This window comes from Mustela nigripes, chromosome 6 (genome assembly GCF_022355385.1).
Source record: "Mustela nigripes isolate SB6536 chromosome 6, MUSNIG.SB6536, whole genome shotgun sequence".
Taxonomy (NCBI): Eukaryota; Metazoa; Chordata; class Mammalia; order Carnivora; family Mustelidae; genus Mustela; species Mustela nigripes.
The window spans coordinates 50,673,345-50,692,022 of NC_081562.1; the positions used below are offsets into that span (position 1 = coordinate 50,673,345).

General features: G+C 44.5%; 1 protein-coding gene across 2 annotated transcripts in view; it reads right to left on the reverse strand.

Annotated features, from left to right (window-relative positions):
• The window catches only part of HMGA2 (high mobility group AT-hook 2), a 138,411-nt gene that overhangs the window by 72,358 nt on the left and 47,375 nt on the right, over window positions 1–18,678 (reverse strand). The gene's annotated exons all lie outside the window — the stretch shown is intronic.

The window sequence follows — 18,678 nt, forward strand, 5'->3', positions numbered from 1 at the left end:
ATGACTATAATAGGAATCCGGGACTGTGGCGCAGGGTAGCCATCAGTATAAATCTGTCATAGACACACTCAGAGAGGAAGAGGGACTTCCATACACTGCAGCCTTTACACTTTTTGATGCGGACACAGATTTATGGCACACGGGAAGCAGAGCGCCTTTGAGCCAAAGGGGCCCTGTGAATCAAGACCGTTTTGTAAGTTTCCGCCGCTCGAAAGAGCTACACATTTATAATTGTGCTTGAAGTCAGCTCCTTTCCAGCCCCAGGAGGCAGCACCATTTGGTTGAAATAAAACGGAGGACTTTTCCCAACAGCTGGCCAGCTCCAGTTTAAGTTTTAACAACAGGATGAATGGATTGCGGATTGCTGAAGGGATCAAAAAGCATTATGCCAGACTTTTGGAGAGACACTTTCCCTGGCTACATGGTTTGCATGTATCAGAGTAGTTCAGGGATGATGAACTCTGCTTTGAAGAGTCCCCTTGCACTGCTCACCCAACACAGATGACTCTTTTACCAAGATTCTTAAACATGATCCAGCTGAGACCTTGAGGACATGTCTAAAAAAAGTTTCAGACAAGAGAAGAGAAAAAGGAGTCCACTAGGAGTAAATGAAACACCAGCCCCGAGTTGGTGTTAATTAATTAAAAACACAATTTCAAAGCATCCTTAATAGAAGACTTCCTCCGTGCAGCCAGTATCTGATTCAGGGAGTGACTCAAGCAATAAAATCACAGTTGGGACGACTCTCGTGAGGCCGGCAGGCCAAGTTCAATATTTTCCCTATGAGGCATGCCGGTACTATAAAAAGAATGTGATGTTTGAAAACGAGTGTCTCTGCTCTCTCTGTGCTGGCATTAAAAGCCTTCCCTAGCCCTCCTGCCACATTTCGAGAGTACAGTATGAATCACAATCATGTGGCGAGCCTCTCCTTGCCAAATTCTTTCCCACTGCTACCACGGTGCATTCCCTCGTAGGCTTCTGCCAGCAGCCTCTGTCCCCCAGCCAAGACCATCAGTGCAAGCATCGGCGGAGGAGCAAGCACTCCGCCCACGTCCACCGACAAGGAGGAGACGAGGATGCACAGTATCCTAAAAACCCGTCATCGCTGAACTGACTGAGCGGGCAGGAGGGGTAGAAGTCAGCTGAGAGAGGAAGGCAAGAAGTAGGAAAGAAAGGACGGGACGCAGAGAAGAGCGACTGACGGCATCCAGAGTGTCGTCCCTGGGTCTGGCACGGGAGTAGCTTCTGTAACTTCATGCTCTCATGTACTACTTCTGAGAAATGATCGCCGGTATTGGGGGTGAAGGAACGGAGAGCCACAGGTACTGGAGAAGTGGCTTGGTGTGTTACACAGCAAAGGGCAGCTGAGCTTGGGCAGGAACTCGAGCTCTTGCCCCTGTTGCTTTCTTCTCTCTATCCTGCCTCCTCTGATTCTGAAGCTCAAGCTCAGAAAAGCCACAATCTGATGCTCTTCTACTGCCTTGATCTTTTTAATAGTCAAGTCACTCTCTTAACTACCACTGTCCCCTAAGTGCACACAATGCCACTGTCAGCAGTACCTGTTTATTAAAATATTTGTCAGCCAGACTAACATCCACAGACCCAGCTTCCACAGCCATGGCCACGGAACCCACCCCAGACCTGACGGAGATCCCCGAATGCCGCTCCATGGTCATAAAGGGAGCTGGGAGAGTGCAGGGGAGGGAAATATTATTGGTAGTTCAACGTCATGAATCACTACTGATGGAACCACTCAAAGTTTATCCCCTACTTACATCTGCATTTCCTCTGTGTTCATTTATTGCTGTGGTTAACTACAGATTCATCGACTTGCCAGTTTTCTGGCTGAGTCTCCTGTAAGCAAGCCTAGCATTGTCTGGCCCCCATGAGGCAGAAATGGATCATGAAACCAGGAAGCTCCCTGGAGTTACAATGCTTGTTTATCCCAGTCTTCTAAGTGGCCTGTTAGGTATAAGGGTTTAGAATCAAAAGCAGCGTTGGAGGGGCTAAATTTCCACGTTCCATACTGAAAAGAAAGCTTGTCCCAAAGGCTGGCAAGCTATGGAAAGGGGAGGTGAGGAAAGGAATAGAAGGATCAGGTCACATGCAAGGGTGCACAGAAAACGCAATAAAGGGTCCTCTTAATCTCAGCTTAATGCAGGAAGGAGTTAGCCCTTCATGGAGTTCTGGTCTACCTGAAAGGCAGCGTGGAGATGGGGGTGGGGGTTGTTGGTTTTCATGGCACATGTAGCTGGCTGAGTCAGTAGTATAAGATGGCTGCAAAATAACTAAATAGAACATAAAAGAAGGAAGAGAGAGTGAGAAAGAAAGAAAGAAAAGAGAGGTTGATTTACATCCTGGGCAGTATTCTAGAAACATTATCTAAAATAATACTAGGTGCTGATCTCACTTTTCTTTGTATTCATCAAATCCCATGAATCTATTAATCAAAGATTAAGTAGGATTTTGAAAGGACTCAAAACAAAAACCTATTACTATATTCTGTCCATCATCCATTTAACCATCATACATTGTGCAGCTATTAAGTCTCAGACACTGCGCTAACAGGTAGATATACAAAGATGCATAAAACACGGTCTCTGTCCTACCAGAGTTGAATACAGTGAGATAACACAATGCTCTAAGTGCTATATTTTAAAAATGGCCTGCACGTAGTAACCGCTTGGTGGTATAACAATTTTTGAGAGTTGGGCAACTCTCACCTTGCTTAGTGTTTTTGCTGATAAAGTTAGCCCAGAGGAATTTATCAGATTCTTTGCCAGTGAGGAACTCCGTGAGCTGGTGATGCTGTTGTATAGATCCATATTTGTGGCAGTGAAGGAAAACGTAAAGTGGGTAAGAATTAGTGGGAAGACAGTCTGGATAGTCTTCCATGCAGAAGGCAGAAGAGTCTTACAGAGTGATCCACCATACACGTGGGGTTGGGGTGTGGAAAGAAGTAGGGAGTCAGATATGGCAGCTCTGAAGCCAACCTGCCCTGCCTGGCTCCATCATCTACTCCTTAGCTGCTGAATTCTCTAGCAAACCCCTCCACCCATCTGTGCCTTGGTTTCTTCACCAGTCAAACGGGGGTGACACTTGTATTACTGCATTGAGCACTATGAGAAAGAAATGAGATCATCCTTACAACATAGCCGGTGTGTGTACTTTCCTAGGACCTAAACCACTTCAAAACTGAGATTTGCCAACCACGAGCCACCCACCTCTTTGAAGTCATACCTGGATTCGTTCCCCGTTCTAGAAAACTAGAATACTCTGTCCTATACCTTGCTGGCCTCGCCTACTGGGTTTTCAGTTAGCTTTCCTGGAGGGGAAACTCCCTACAGTACTCAGCTGATTTTTATCTGTGTGTATGTATAGTTACTAATTAGATATGTATTTATTATGTATTTACAGTAACAGGTCACCGGATATCTACAGGGTATCTCTGAGCACCCTTGATCCAGTGTCAAGATCACTCTGTTGGGAAAGATGAGGAACAAACACCAGATAATACTGGTAACTCACAGTGCACTGAGGATATTTTGTGGGAATTGTAGAGAAACGGCTTTTTCTTTTCTGGGATGTGAGGGAAAAAACCTGATGGTGTTACTGTGTTACTTACAACAATCAGTCTTATCAAATCCAAATGAAAGAAGTCTTCAATATGTGGGATACTAGAGTTTCTGCGGCAAAGCAGTAAAGAAAACATCTAGTAGACTAAAATGGGCACAATTGATACTTCTTTTAAAAGATGTTTCCAATTTTGGATATTTTGGAATAGACTGGAGGACGGTGACATTAAAATCAAACGTATAATAAGACAAGCTATCAAACTTGTCATCCTTCTGACTAGTCCACATATGGAAGGCAGCTCACTGCTGGTAGAAAGAGCACAGGGTCGGAAGCCAAAGGACCTGAGTAGGAGCGCATCGCTAAAAAGCTCCCGAGTCATCTGTGTTGTAAATTACATGAGATAATCTGATCAAAATGCCTAGAGCACCGGAGGCACGCTCTGTGTATTGGTGAATGAATCAGTGAGTCAAAGGTGTAAGCCAAGTTTTACTAAAAGCTTTCTTTTTAAGAAAATATCTGCGCCTCCCTAACAGGCAAACTCCATCCTATGCCCCTACTCCACGAAGGAAAAGTGCATTAATAACCTCCTAGAAACAAACTGCTATTTCTTGTAGTCTTTGTGAAGGTGTGTGTGTGCGCCTTTGTACGTGAGACTGATCAAGGGGAAACCCTAAAACCTAATGGGTAATCTAGGAGACACAGAACGCTTTGGGATCAAAGGCAAGGAAGATATGATTAGAATAAGAAACCCAAAAGCTGTTTTGTTATTATTATTTTTTTTTTTTTAGAGAGAGAGAGAGAGAGGCAGAGAGAGAAGGGGGAGGAGCAGGCTCCCCGGCGAGCAGGGAGCCCGACACGGGGCTCCATCCCAGCACCTGGAGACCATGACCTGAGCTGAAGGCAGAGGCTTAACCCACTGAGCCACCCAGGAGCCCCTTGTTATTTTTTTTAAAGCTTACCTATAATAGGCTATGTTGACTACAGATCTTACTAACAAGGACCTAATGATCAGAATCCAAAGAATCTTTACTGTTTAATTAGTTTAACTGTAAAAGGTATGATCTGACTATACGGTTCCCTAAGGTTTTTAGAATTTCAGATTCCAAGCATAAAATATTTTTTGCAATATTCCTCCATACGATGATTCATTGGAATGTCAACTTGAAAAAGAAGAGTCGAGATAAGCGTTCCATTTCTTTCACAGAACGGGCCTCCGAGCAAGTCACACAACTTCCGCCTTTGAAATTCCGCACTGAAATAACTTGGACTCGGACGGGGCCGGTTGTGGAAGGAGCTCATTCTAGAAAAAGCATCACTTAAATTGCCAAATAAACAGAGTGAGGTGATTGGCCTTCTACAGTTCTGGACCACGAAGAGCACACATTACTTTCTAAATGAGCTCAAAGTCACTAAAAATCCCAAGAATTTTATAATCCAACCTATAGTTCGAGAGAGTCTTGCTTACTTCCTCAAGGGTGCTGGAGGAAGGTAAAGGATAAAGCAGGAAATGAGACGTTCAATAGGCTGTGCCTTCAAAACAGCCAGAGCGTGTTCAAGATAAGCCAGAGCGCGAGACGGAACACTGCCAGGGAGCTCTTGGCTAGGAAACTGACAAGCTCTGTCTGGAAGTTGCTCTTGATTTCAACGGTACACCCGGGGTGGATTTCTGCCTCCCTCCCCAAACACCACTGTGTTGTCTTTTCCTCAAGGTCCCTCTCAGGAATCCACTGCAAGAATGAGGGATCAAAAGAAGCTTCTCACCAGGAGGGGGAAGTAAGACTGTGGGCGCTAGAGAATCTTCAACCTCAGTGAACCCTCAGCTTGAGAGCCTGAGGACGGTCTGGTTTACATTCCACTCGGCAGCCTAACCTCCGAACACTGTGCACCCTTGATGGAGTCCGTGAACATTTTTAAAGAATGGTGACAGTAGAGGAAGAAAGCTAAGATACATAAGCCAGATTTCAGAAGACCGACCTTTTTACGTAGTAATTTACTTTTTTTTTTAAAGGGACATTTCCATAGCATAGGTCTTTGATATCATCAAATCGAATTTTATTTTTATTTCTTTTTATTTCCTAAATATTTATTTATTTGCTTACTTGAGAGAGAGAGCGAGAACGTGCGCCTGTGGGGGAGGACCCGAGGGGGACTGGGAGGGACAAGTGGATTCGGCGCTGAGCACGGATCCCTACGAGGGCCGCCATCTCCTGACGCTGAGATCATGACCTGAGCCGACACCAGGAGTCAGAGGCTCAGCCGACTGAGCCACCCAGGCGCCGCTCAAATCGAATTTTAAAATAATTTTGAAACGGTGCTTCTCAAGTTATAGCTATAAAAAAAAGTTCTCCTATCATTGTTGTGATTATTGTCATTTGACCCAAGAAATGCGGGCGAGGTGTCCTGCCTTGAGATTATTTTTAAAAAGGAAATTGGGTTTGAGATACCTAGAGCGTGCTGTAAGGTGCACGAATTATCCCGCTGCCTCTAAGCAAACTATTTTCCAGCATGTTATTTATTCCCAGGGATTGCAAACATTCCAGATGACATCACCGGGGCTGCTAGTGCACAAGAAAATAAGCAAATGAGACACACATTGGCTCATGTGGCAAATCACTGGGTTTGCCAAATGGAAAAGAACAAAAACGGGGAGGGAAAACATTTTGTTTTCAATCTACAAGGATATTAATAAAACTCAAACCCAGCATTCTGTGGCTACATTTCCCAGGAAGAAGAGTCTCTTCTGGCCAAAAGAACATAACAACAAACTTTTGTATCTAGAAATATGTATCTCGTGATGTCATTTAAAAACCGCTATTTATCACAACTAGGGCTGGAAACATGTTTCTCTGAAACTTGGACACAAAGAACAGACACAAAGAATTATTTTAGGTAGAATTTGTCGAGGACAAATTCTACCTAAAATAATCTGTAGTTCAGGGTAAATCAGTCCAGTGAGGGTAATTTGATCCATTATATGTCACAGCCTAAAATCGAAAGCTTCTCTAGATAAAATTCTAAAGAAGAAATAAACAGCAAGTCATCGCTGATTATAGTGCTAAAAAGACACGATGAAGTAAGAGAATATAAAAATTTCTTTAAAAAAGGGAAGACTTCCTATGCAAATGTAATTTATAGACACCAGAGAGAAATGGAAAAAAAGCAAACTGCCTATTGCTGATCACCAGTTAAAAGTAGAATCATTTGGAAGGTTTATTACGATTTAAAATTTGTTGGACACTATCGTAAAACAATTCCAGTTTGGAAATCATCAGTGATTAACAACATGAGTTAACACTTACAAAGCACTTACTATGTGCCAGGCACAGCCTTGCATATCATTAACTCATTTAATGCTCTCAACAGCCCAGGACATTAACATAGTGATGCGAACTGGTCTCATTCTGGAGCTGAGGCAGCTCAGGCCCAGAGAGATCAAGAGCTTGTCCAAAATCACGCAGGTACTGAAGTATTCGCACCTGTTAATTTAGATGAGGCTAACTAACAAAAACTTAAAGATACTAATAAATAGGGAGACTCTGAAAGCATAACTCCACGAGAAAATGAAAAACTGTGAAAGTGAAGTTTCAATTAGTAAAGTCATAATGCCACACTTATTGGGACCTCTTACTGGGAGGCTGCATTACTTGCACAAATGCACAACCTTCCTTAGAGATAAAGGCCAACAAATAAAGTGTAAAATTTCCCTTGATAGCAAAGGAAGATACACAGGTGTGCTGGTATCGATCAGTCACTCTCAGCTGAGCGACCACAGTTTGGTAAACACGTTCCTTTTCCCCAAGGGCCACTGGGCCTGCATTCATGGGAAAGCATCCCACGGAATTATTTTTCACAGTTTTTAACCCCTCCTTGAACTGTCCCATTTAAAGGACATGTGCCTACGGGAAAAACCACTGGTGCCTTGATTTGCACAGAGTAGTTGGAAAGCAAGACTGCTTATCGTAAACCATGCCTCTTTCTGGAAACATTTAGAATTGTCTCAGCAATCATGTGGTCCAGTCTTTCATGTCCAGCGGAGAAAGCTCCAAGCCAAGGAGATGAAAGGCACAGGTTAGTATTAGCCTTAAGAAGAAAGCTGGACAGAGCCCCGGGAACAAGAACGTGGGAGCGCTTCTGTGCTGAGGGGCCTATCCAGGTATTTTACTTTTTTTTAGCCTCAGCGTTCTCATCACAAAAGGGGGAAATGCAAGGTTGTTGTGGATAACAAAAGAAGTAACAAACAGGGAGCACAGTGGCACATTCCCTGAGCCCCAGGAAGGGCTCCATCAGTGGTCATTGCTCCTGTTTCATTCCCTTGACTCAGTGACTCGTGAGTGGGTAATGTCCCAACTGGATGTCAAGCACCTCTGGAACAAGCGTTGTTACAGGCTGCTTCCTTATTCCTTGCATGGAACCTGGGTCTACTAAGGGAAGATCCCATCTCGTTGGTTGTTTTCCCCAAACAGAGTAGTATCCACCCCCTGCCACCTCCTCTTTTACCCTAGAATAATCCTTGAGCCTTTTCTCAGGTGTTTTCCATCAGGACAGAACTTCGACGTTGACCATTTTAAACGCTCGGTCAGGAAGGCTCAGGGCACGCTTTCACAAAGGGGATAAACATAGATTCAGGAAGTCTGAACAGCATAGATTCCACGGCTCACATTACCCGCTTCCTCGTTGTTCAAGTCCCGTTCTTCCTGGCAGGGGGAGGAGAGTCTGCCGCTGACTCAACATTGCAGTCACATCAGCACTGGGCAAAACCACATAACCAATCTGAACTCAAGTACGCTCACTCCTTCCTGGGGCAAGGAGCCCTGTTTTCAAAACCACTTGGACAGCAGATCAGGTGTTTACGAACGACTCCCAATCTCTCCTGCTCCCCTTGCGTCTCCAGTTCCCCTTCAAAGAAGCGGAACCAGCAGGGAGGGAGCCAGGAGGGAGCCAGGGCTTCGTAAGCCGCCGGCATTGTGCCAAGAACTCTATCTACATTCTCACTGAATTTTCCCAGCCACCATGAGAGGGAGACCAGTATTCTCCTCATCCCCATTTTACAGATGAGCTGGCTGAGGCTAAGGAGAGTAAGCACCTTGGCTAGGGTCTCATCTTTAGCATCAAAGCTGCTAAAAATCAAACAGCCCTGTGGACGGGCCCTTGGGAGACCTGGCTTGGCCACTGCCCAGATAGGTCCCATCCTCTCCAGACCTCAGTTTCCCCTCTTCGTGGGGATGCAGCCACTCTTGAAGTTCCCTGCCTGCCTGACATTCTCTGGCCTGCTGCTGCTGCTGCTGCTGCTGCTGCTGCTGCTGCTGCGGGGCAGGCTTCTTTGTTTCTAGGCTCAGCTGCTCTGGCGGGGCTTCCCTGGGCTCTGCCCTGTTTTGTTTTTGCTGCTGGACCTACTACAGACGGGCTCCTGGCAGCGCAGCCCCGGAGCACAGGGGAAGCTTCCTCTTTCGCTCAGTTCCTGGCCGCTTCAGTATGAACAGAAAAGGTGGGCAGGGGCCAACTGGCAGAAGTCATAGAAATAGCAGCGCATGATTCTCATACGAGCAGCGGAAAGGTCGGCACGCAGGACCCCGCCGTCTGCCGAGCTCTTTCATTGACTAAGGTTGCTTTTGGCACGCACCGGCACCAGGGGTTTCCGTGCTCATTTCCCTCCAGTCGGAGCCGAAGGCTTTGGAGGTAAGGCTCCACAGCCCCATGCCAGCAACTGACCGTCCAGGGACAGGAGATGGAGACATTCAACTGCAAAAGCCACCGGGGAACCCACACTCGGATTCTCTCGCCTCATTCGGCAGTGCACAACCTCCCCCGGGGACCTACCGAGGCTCCGGCCACCTCGGAGCACAGGGACAAGGTGTGTGGGTCGAGGATGTGTAAGCAGCCGTGGGTCAGCCGTCCCGACACAGGCGTGGAAGGCACCCCCCACCCACGCCACCACTGCGAGCAGGCAGGCTTCCTTCCCCAGCATGCTGCTCTCATTAGCCGTGGGGGTGGGGGGGTTTGTTGGGGGGGCGGGGGGGGGGGGTTGGGAATGTGTGCAGTGCTGTCTGGGCCCCAGCAGCCAGGGAGATCTACCCTTCAGCCCAGTCCTCCTCTTCTGCCTATGCCCCCCTCCACCCTGGGTCTAGGACAATCCTCCGGCCAGGCCAGTTCCAGTCATAACTAGATCTTTCCACTACTGAGTAGCACACACAGGAGGATTCGTGGGAGAGGTTTTCTGTTTTGTTTTGTTTTGCTACTATTAAGCTAGATTGCTTCATAATCCTTTAAGTGTTTTTTAGCCAACTTTTATTTACATATCTGGGCCAGCAAGCATGTGATTCACCCAAGGATGTCACGGAGGGACGGCAGATGCTACCGCTGCGGTGGGGGGAGAAATCTGATGCTGTTTCACTGAGGACACACGAACAGCTAAGCTGTCACAAGGACAACTATCTCTTGGGCCAACACCACACCAAACTCTCAGCGTCTGGACACCCTCACAGACAAGAAGAAGATGCGGCTGAGGTAGGGACACCGATGCAGGGAGTTTTGCTTCTCTCTCTTTCACTCTATCTGCTCCAGGGACAAAGCTTTGGCAGAGCCAGATGCCCCCGGCATCTCTACGTGTAAATGGTGGCAGACGTCTGTCCATTCTCTGTACCACGACCATCCACTTAAAATGTGCTGTCTGCCGGCAACTTAGACACCATCCGGAAAGCACGCTGCCCTGGCATCCACAGGAGGGAAGTCGGAAGCACGCCCCTAACGGCACTCTTTCCATGGATAGTAACTGGGTGGTTTCATGGGCTAGAATATTGTTAGACCTATCCAGGAGCTCTTCCTGTCTTTCACCTTGTGACAAGGAAAAAGAGAGCCTGTTACGATTCTTCTTTCTTAAAAATGTATCTGAAGATCCACCAGAAGGTTAAATGGATCCTGAAACATCAGAGTTTTGTTTTTGTTTTTGTTTTTTTTTTAAAGTAAAAGGAACCTACACCCAGAGGCTTAGATTCCTGGAATAAGGATCTCTTCCCCAATGAGAAAGCCTTAAACACTAAAATTAACACTTGCCAGGAGATATCAGTGAGGTTCTGCCCACATAGAGTCTAATTCTCAGGCAAAACACACTGCAGCACAGTTGACCTATCTAGCTCCACTAGCTTTCCACCTAGGTATGCAAGTTTAAGCGAGTCGCTTGTCTCTGAGTATGTATTTTATTATCCTTTTTTAAAGATTTTATTTCTTTACTTGTGTATTTGAGAGAGAGAGAGAGAAAGCACAAGTGGGGGGAGGGAGGCAAGCAGACTCTGCATGAGCGAGGGGCCCAATCTGGGGCTTAATCTCAGGACCCTGAAATCACGACCTGAGCTTAAATCAAAAGTTGGACCCTTAACCAACTGAGCCACCCAGGTACCCCTGTATTTTATTATCTTAATATGAAAGGATTCTGTTAAGGATTTCCAATTTTCCATCTAGCTGTAAAATGAAATATTTGTTTAACGCAAGCATCTATTAACATTGTCAATGGCAGCTTTTTAGTTCAATCCTTAAACACAAAGGGCAATAGTGCTTGCTGTGCAGGATAAAAATGTCTCATTGCCGTGACCTCGGAGAGAAATATTTTTAGGAAGTTTTTCTTGCTCTTCTTGGAAGAAAACACCACGTCATCGGGCCCTTTGAGTGAGGCTTGCCAGTGATACAGGGACAGGGACAGGGCTTTATTTACTCGCTTTGAACTGAAATGTTTTGAAAGTGTTAGGCTGCTCCTCATGGAAAAATGCCTTTTGCCTCTAACTTTATCTCCAGTGATCAACAGTCAGTGTCAAAGGTTTGTGAATGGATTTCAGAATGTGTAAGTGGCACCTCCCATCGTTAGCTGTCTACATTTCTTTTTCTAACCACTTGCATACTTTTGGTCAACCGCTGTAAAATAAACAGCCCTTCCCAAATGTTTTTGTTTTCTTTGACAGCATTGCAATAATTCACTTGGAATGCTGTAGACTAGAATAGCACTTTAATGCTGTTGTAAGACTAGCTTTCTATCACTTGTATTCGTCAAGCTGTTTTTAAGGTAGAAGACGCCAGACTGAAAAGAACATAGAACACTTGGGAAGATGCGTTATGGTTAGATCTTCTTTCCCTATCCCTTCCAAATAGATACACATATCACCACACTTGTGAATGTCCATCAACAGATGTGTATACGCATACTCTATGTGTATATTAAAAACAATCCTCACCTAATGTGTTCGCTGTTTTTGTGCCTGTACGTTTGTTTTATACTTGAGAAGTACAGCATCTAAATTAAGGCACGGTTTACTGTTCAGCAAAAGATGGTATGAATTCATATTTATTCCTGCCTAGAAAGTTTTAGAAACCAGGCCCTAATACACTCTCTGCTAATTAAGTTAAAATATTCTTTCTTGATCCCTTTTTTTCCACTCACGCACTTACTACAGAAGTTCAGAAAAAAATATATAAAAGTTGGTCGAGAGAGCTTTATTTTCTTTCCTCTTGGGGGGAGGGAGTGGGGATTATTGTCTCAGATTCATGTAACAGAAGTCTCTATGTCTGTTTCAAACGTGGGAGGACAGAGGTTAACTTGGGGAACAGGACGGGACTGTGTGCCCCACAGCCAGCGTAGCTTTCTAGAAGACAGCGTGGAGTTTAGACTGTGTTCCACTCTTATCTCAGCCATTCTCCTCTCTGAGAAACCCATCTCTAGTGTGCACAGCATGACTCTTCACCTGCAGTCTACGGCAAGCACGAATGCGTCCTGTCAGCACAAAGTTTGAGTTCCGAGGCTGGGGGTCCATCCGCTGGGCCACCTCACCTTTTTTATTCTTTGCAAGTGGTTGGAGCCCAGAAAGCCTGGCTTAGCTTTGGGCTTCTCCAGCAGAGAGCAGTGAAACACTGTCAATAAACTTAATTCTGGAAACCAGAGTAGCTTCCAAGCTAAGAAAATGGCCAAGGCAGACCTGGCAGACTCATCAGAGTTGCAAGCGAACTGGGGAAACTGGGCTTGGAGATTTGAAAAGCTGGCTGTGTGCTGCAAGCTGTGCACATAGGTGTCGAGACGGACGGAACTGCATTTATTTAGACATTTAAATGTTAGTCACAGTAGCACTGTGGAGCAAGACAGATGACCCCCAAGAAAAAGCGTACGCTTTCCAACATGCATGGACGAGGCCACTTTCACCTGTATTCAACATTATCACAGCTTCAGCTCGGGAATCCCTATCTCAGGCCACCTACCTTGGCAGTTCTGCAGGCATCCCTTGCTGGCAGCGGAGGACCCACTTGGTAGATGAAGGGCAAGAAGCATTGGATGCATATGCATTCCATAGGAGACGTGGTTCCCGAGAGCCATTTTGAGCAACTTGCAAACAGCTTTCTAGAGCTCCAGGGCAAGAGGAGGTTCACAGTGGGGACGTGTGAATGGCGTTTCCAGGTAAAGTGATTTACGACGTTACACATGAGCTTGTTAACAATACCAGCAAAAATGCAAAAACTCCCCCAAAGACCAGCCCTTGGCTGGGTTGTGAATGGGTCCTTCTCCTCCCAGTCAACAAAAGCCGATGACAGAGAATACTAAGGAAGGGAACAGGTTTGCACTAAGCTGCTCTCAAAGAGAACAAATATTTTCACAAAGGAAGTATGAGCATTTACAATTCCATGACGTGAAGTGTGTGATCTGATCTGTTACTTTTCTTGCACCAAAAGAGAGATTTATCCATTTTTTTTTTAAGCAAAGCTATCAGAGAGATTTTCTCTGAAGAGATCTAAACCGAACCCAACAAAAACAAGCTGAGTGTTCATTTTCCTCGTTGAAGTAGGAAGTAACAAGGTCTGTATCCCTCACACAGACTTTTTACTAGTGCCTGCCTGCATGGGCTCCCATCCAGAAACATTTTTTATCATCTTCAAGTGCGGGGTTCAGATGCCAGGTTCTCAGTGCTGGCTGCCCAAATGCTAAGCAAGGCAGGGGACACTACACATCAAAGGGGACAGGACAGCATGGCACCATGCCCGAAAAGCACGCTGTACAAAGGCCGAACTTGGAAGAGATCGGCTCACATCAAAAGCTTTACACTCCCCCAGTGACCAGGCTCGTTTTACCTTCCACGGGAACCTCCCTGCAGCCACTTCTCAAAGGAAAACTTCCCCCTTCCTTGCTCCTCTCAAAGCCCCTCTCCCGAGTACTATCTAGCAACAAGGAACATCTCGCTGCCAGAAAACTACTTCCAAGGGGCAAACAAACTGCCCGGTGCGCCCACCTCATGGCCAGGCTTCCCGGGCCCAGAAGAACACGCCCGACACAGAGGCTGCCTTGCTTGGGAAAGCGCAGCCCGGCTGGTCCACCTCAACATTCCACCCCCTCCGCCTTTCCCAAGGTCTCATTCCTCCACCCCTTTCTTTTTTTTTTTTTCTTTTTTTTTTTTTTTTTTTTTTGTTCTTATCAGTTCAAACAAGAACAATGAATTCCTCAAGCCCACAAGAATGTGACAAGGTGTCAACAAAGCCAACCAGGAAGGTGATGTATGGCCCAGAGGCTGCAGCTCCCATAAATCACTTCACAAACCAGAGATGCAAAGAATGAGCCCTGCAACCTGGAGCCCAGAGTGCCAACTCCTTGCACCGTCAAGCATGTACCCCACCATCCCTCCCCCACCACACACACACACACACACACACACAGAGTCACCCTCCTCCGGCATCCTTGCCCAAGTCCACCTGCTCAAGGATTAAGTTCTTTTCTTTCTGTGGCAAATACTGCTTACACATGGGGGAGAACTAGATAATTTAACGCTCTATAGGGAATGGGGCTGACCTGGCTTTGTCCAAGGCTGTCTGGAAACATCTACCTAAAGCCCTAATTTCAAAAGTTTATAAATGGCCATAGTACTTCTTCTTTGATCAAAATTTGATCTAGAAGATAAGACTCAGTGGTGAAATGATATTCTGGTTTTCAGATATCAGATGCCAGAAATTGCTCTGCCTGCTTCATACATGATACCAAGAGAAACAGAACAACCAATCTAGAATTCCTTTCTGCGTTCCTAGAATGTGGCTTTCTTCAAAGAAACATTGGATGTGTAGCCACGGTATGTGTGAAAATTAGGAGGGGACTTAGGGTATTTGACATTGCCTTAGGCAAAGTAATTTATAGACAAGCACAGAATTACCAAATAAGATATTCTCTGTCACTGTTTTAATATCTCTCATGTATACCTTATACCACAATTTGGGAGCGAGCGTTCAGTGTAAGCTGCTAATGCAAAAATCTCCTGAAAACATTTAAATACAGATGATTGACTCATTTTGCAGAAACTTAAAATCTACTCTGTGACAAACATAATACAGAAGTATGTCGTTTGAAAAAGGGTCTTAAATGCATATTTAACTAACAGACTGCAACAGCTAAGTGAATCATTTGTAAATAGGTATTCATATGACAGACGGACCCACAGCCAATTTAGTCTCATATGCCAAGTTTAAGACAAAAACAACTTGCAAAGAATTGGTTCTGTTGAAAGCTAGAGGCAACAACAAATGGGAATAACCTTACCAGTGCCCGTGCTAATGGAGACCGGGGTCAACATTTCTTCCCTTCAAACACTTTTTTTTTTTTTTTTTTAAATCAAAGATTCTAAAAATAGCAGAGCAGCAGAGACGAACGTTTTCTCTACTGACTAACCTTGCTCTCTAATGACAGTAATATTAATTCAAAGAAAGAGCGAATGATCAAAAAGAAAGTACTACCCACGAAACTGGTAGTTCAAACTCACAGAAAGTTGACTTACAATTGATAAGCCTTGGTCCTAAATAGGACAACTAAATATATGAAAATCTGAATAAGGCATTCTTTGCAGCACAGTGTGATCTTTCAAATAATATACTAAGGTCATTATAAATGATAAGTTCTTCTAGGGCATGTAAAGAGGTCAACTTTGAATGATATCATTTACTCATTCAAGAACTCAGCTATTCAATTAAATGAAGTGCATCTAGAATTACTACCAATTAGACAACCAAGGAAAGTATGTACACCATCAGGGTAGCTTCTAAGACAAGAACGGGCACATGGAAGTTAAATTTGGGACTACTTTGGAAGAATTACCTGTTCCATTAATTCTCTCTGAACAGAAACATTTCCTTTTATTTTTACACATGTGTAATTTTGAAAAACAACCAAACCCACTACAGCCATAGTATCTGCATAGTATGCAGATCTTTGAGATCCCGATTTTCTTGCATTGGAATGGCTTATAGAAAGTGCTATACTTGCTTCAAAATGTGATTTTCCTGAGATGGAACTCCAAATTGGAAAAGGCAAAGAAGATGACATTGGGGATGACCACTTAAAATCTTATAATATTTCAAAGCATTCTTATGAAAATATTAAACTTCATCTACAAGAGAGAATCAGATGAATTAGAACCATGAACATCTATTCTTTTGTTAAAAAGAAAAAGAGCTTGCTAAACCTTTAGGAATTTCCATGGGTAAACCTGGGCTGCCTGCGGCAAGTTAGGAACTGGCCCAAAGAACAAGTGTACACAGGTCACCTGCACTCTACTCCAACACAGCCTGCAGGGAACCTGGAATCCCCCAATGTCTCCTTCTGGAAAAAATTCTGAAACAACAATTAGAGGAAAACTATCTTCAGATGGTTTCGTTTCTAGTGGAAACATAGGCTTTGTTATGTGAGAGCAATCTGTCCCCATTGAAAAGACAATGTTTAAAGTTCCCTAAGTAGGTTAAGCATCTGCCTTTGGCTCAGGTCCTGATCTCAGTGTCCTGGGATTGAGTCCAGCGTCTCTGTGGCTCCCTGCTCAACAGGGAATCTGCTTCTCCCTCTGCCCATTCATCCCGCTCCCTCTACCCCTGCCTTTGCTCCTTCCCCTTCTCCTACTCACTCCCTCTCTCAAAGAAATAAATAAAATCCTTAAAAAAAAAATGCTCCAAGTATTTGTCCATGTCATTTAAGACTTTCATCTACATTTTTATCCAATGTATCTCAGCGAAACTGACAGAGCTGTCAACTAAGTAGCAGATTTTACATAGCTTTAAATTGTGTTCACTTGCACATATTTCTCATATATTTTACGTGCGTTTATTATTTAAGTTATGTATTTGTTAATTTTGATTTTAAGTTTGCAAAACAGAAGTAAGCTTTATCTTCATAGGTAATACATGAGATCTATAAAGTATCAAGGATAAATTCTTACTTTTATTCATAATTAGTTTGTGTCAATAAACACAGACCAAGACCCAATGCCAATTTAATGCATATAGGAAAAGAAGAACAATTTAAAAATCCTGCAAATTGGGCTCTGTCCCAATGTCCTTCATTCATAAAGCAAATACTTATGTGTGTGCAGAGAGCTACGGTAGGATATAGAGATACAAAATGGAATCTTGTTTGCCATTTCCCATTAACTGACCCATCTCAAATTGTCCTACCTTGTTACATACGTTGCCTTCTTTATATGTGTGAGATTTTGAGTTCCAGAAGGCAGAACATATATATTAAACACCATGGGTGTACTCTTCAGTCTTCTGTCTTTATCATGGGACTTATAACAATTTTCTGAGGGTAAATATAATGAAATATAACTCAGACTAATGTGATAATGGTTATATATATTACATATGTATGTCTATATATATATATGCTTCATATTACATATATATGCATTCTTTATATGACTAATAAGACACTAATTTTCTACCAAGCTGTCCTAGTATTATGGGAAATTAAACTTTATCCCTAATAAACGTGACTCACTAATAGTGACATTGGAGGTCTCTTCTCTTCCATTCTGTTCTGTTAAAATAAATATATAAATAAAATAGCAAGAGAAGGAAATAAACCTCTTCTACCGATGGTTGCCCTGTTGGGCAGGGCACCACAGCACCACTCATTTCTAACATGTCTGGTAACAGAATCTAGAGGGATTGTGGTGTAGGTAGACACATAGCTTGGACAAGTTCATTCCTTGACTACGTTTTATAAGATAGAAACTGTGCTCTGCGCTGAAAATACAAAGAGGAAGAAGATGTAGTCTGCTGTGCATAAGACACATGAGCAAACCAGCACAGTGCAATGTGAATGTGTTCTCTGCAAAGCGCTTTCAAATGCCCACGATGGCAAAGAGAGAGGGTAATTAATTTTGGGAGGGAAATACTATATTTGAACTGGGGCTTGGCAGACGTGTTGAGATTCGTCCAGATGGAGATAAAGGTAAAGAACAGGACAGTCAGGCACCTGGTGGCTCAGTCAGTTAAGCTTCTGCCTTCTGCTTAAGTCATGATCCTGGGATCGAGCCCCGTGTCAGGCTCCCAGTTCAATGGGGAACCTGCTTCTCTCTCTCCCTGCTTCTCCCTCTGCCTGCCACTCCTCCTGCTTGTGCTCTGTTTCTCTTTTTCAAGTGAATAAATAAAATCTTAAAAAAAAGACTAGGACCATCAGACAATCAGAGGGGTGCCCGGGTGGCTCAGTCCGTTAAGCAACCAACTCTTGATTTTGGTTCAGGTCGGGATCTCAGGGTCATGAGATCGAGCCCCACACTGGGCTCTCTGCCAGGCACAGAGTCTGCTTTAATGTCTCTCTCCCCCTCTCCCTCTGCTCCTTCCCCTGCTTATGCTAAACAAATAAATAACATCTTTAAAAAAAAAAAAAGAAAGAAAGAAAGAAAAAAAAAAAAAAGGACGATCAGAGCAGAGGTGGGAAGTAACTTGTGCAGGTTACAGGACAAAAAGGGCTCTCTGTACTAAGGAAACGCAAACCACAACCGGCAGATGGTAGGAGGCAAAATGAGAAACCGGAGCTTACTGCTATAATCATGGGAAGAAAAGTGGACTTTGTCCCTTGAGTGACTGTTAGCCACTGAGGACTTCTGGCAGGAGAGTGATGAGCTCTCTGTCTTGAAGACAGCACTGGCAGTAACAGCGGCGGGCGGGGCGGGGGCGGGGGTGGGCGCAGCGGATGGTGGTGGCTGGAAATGGAGGAGATGAGACACAGCAGGGAAACTAGCAGGAGACTAGTGCGGGAGTTCAAATGAGGGATGAGGAGGGCCCATTCCGAGAACACAGCAGCGGGAATGGAGGAAAAGAAAA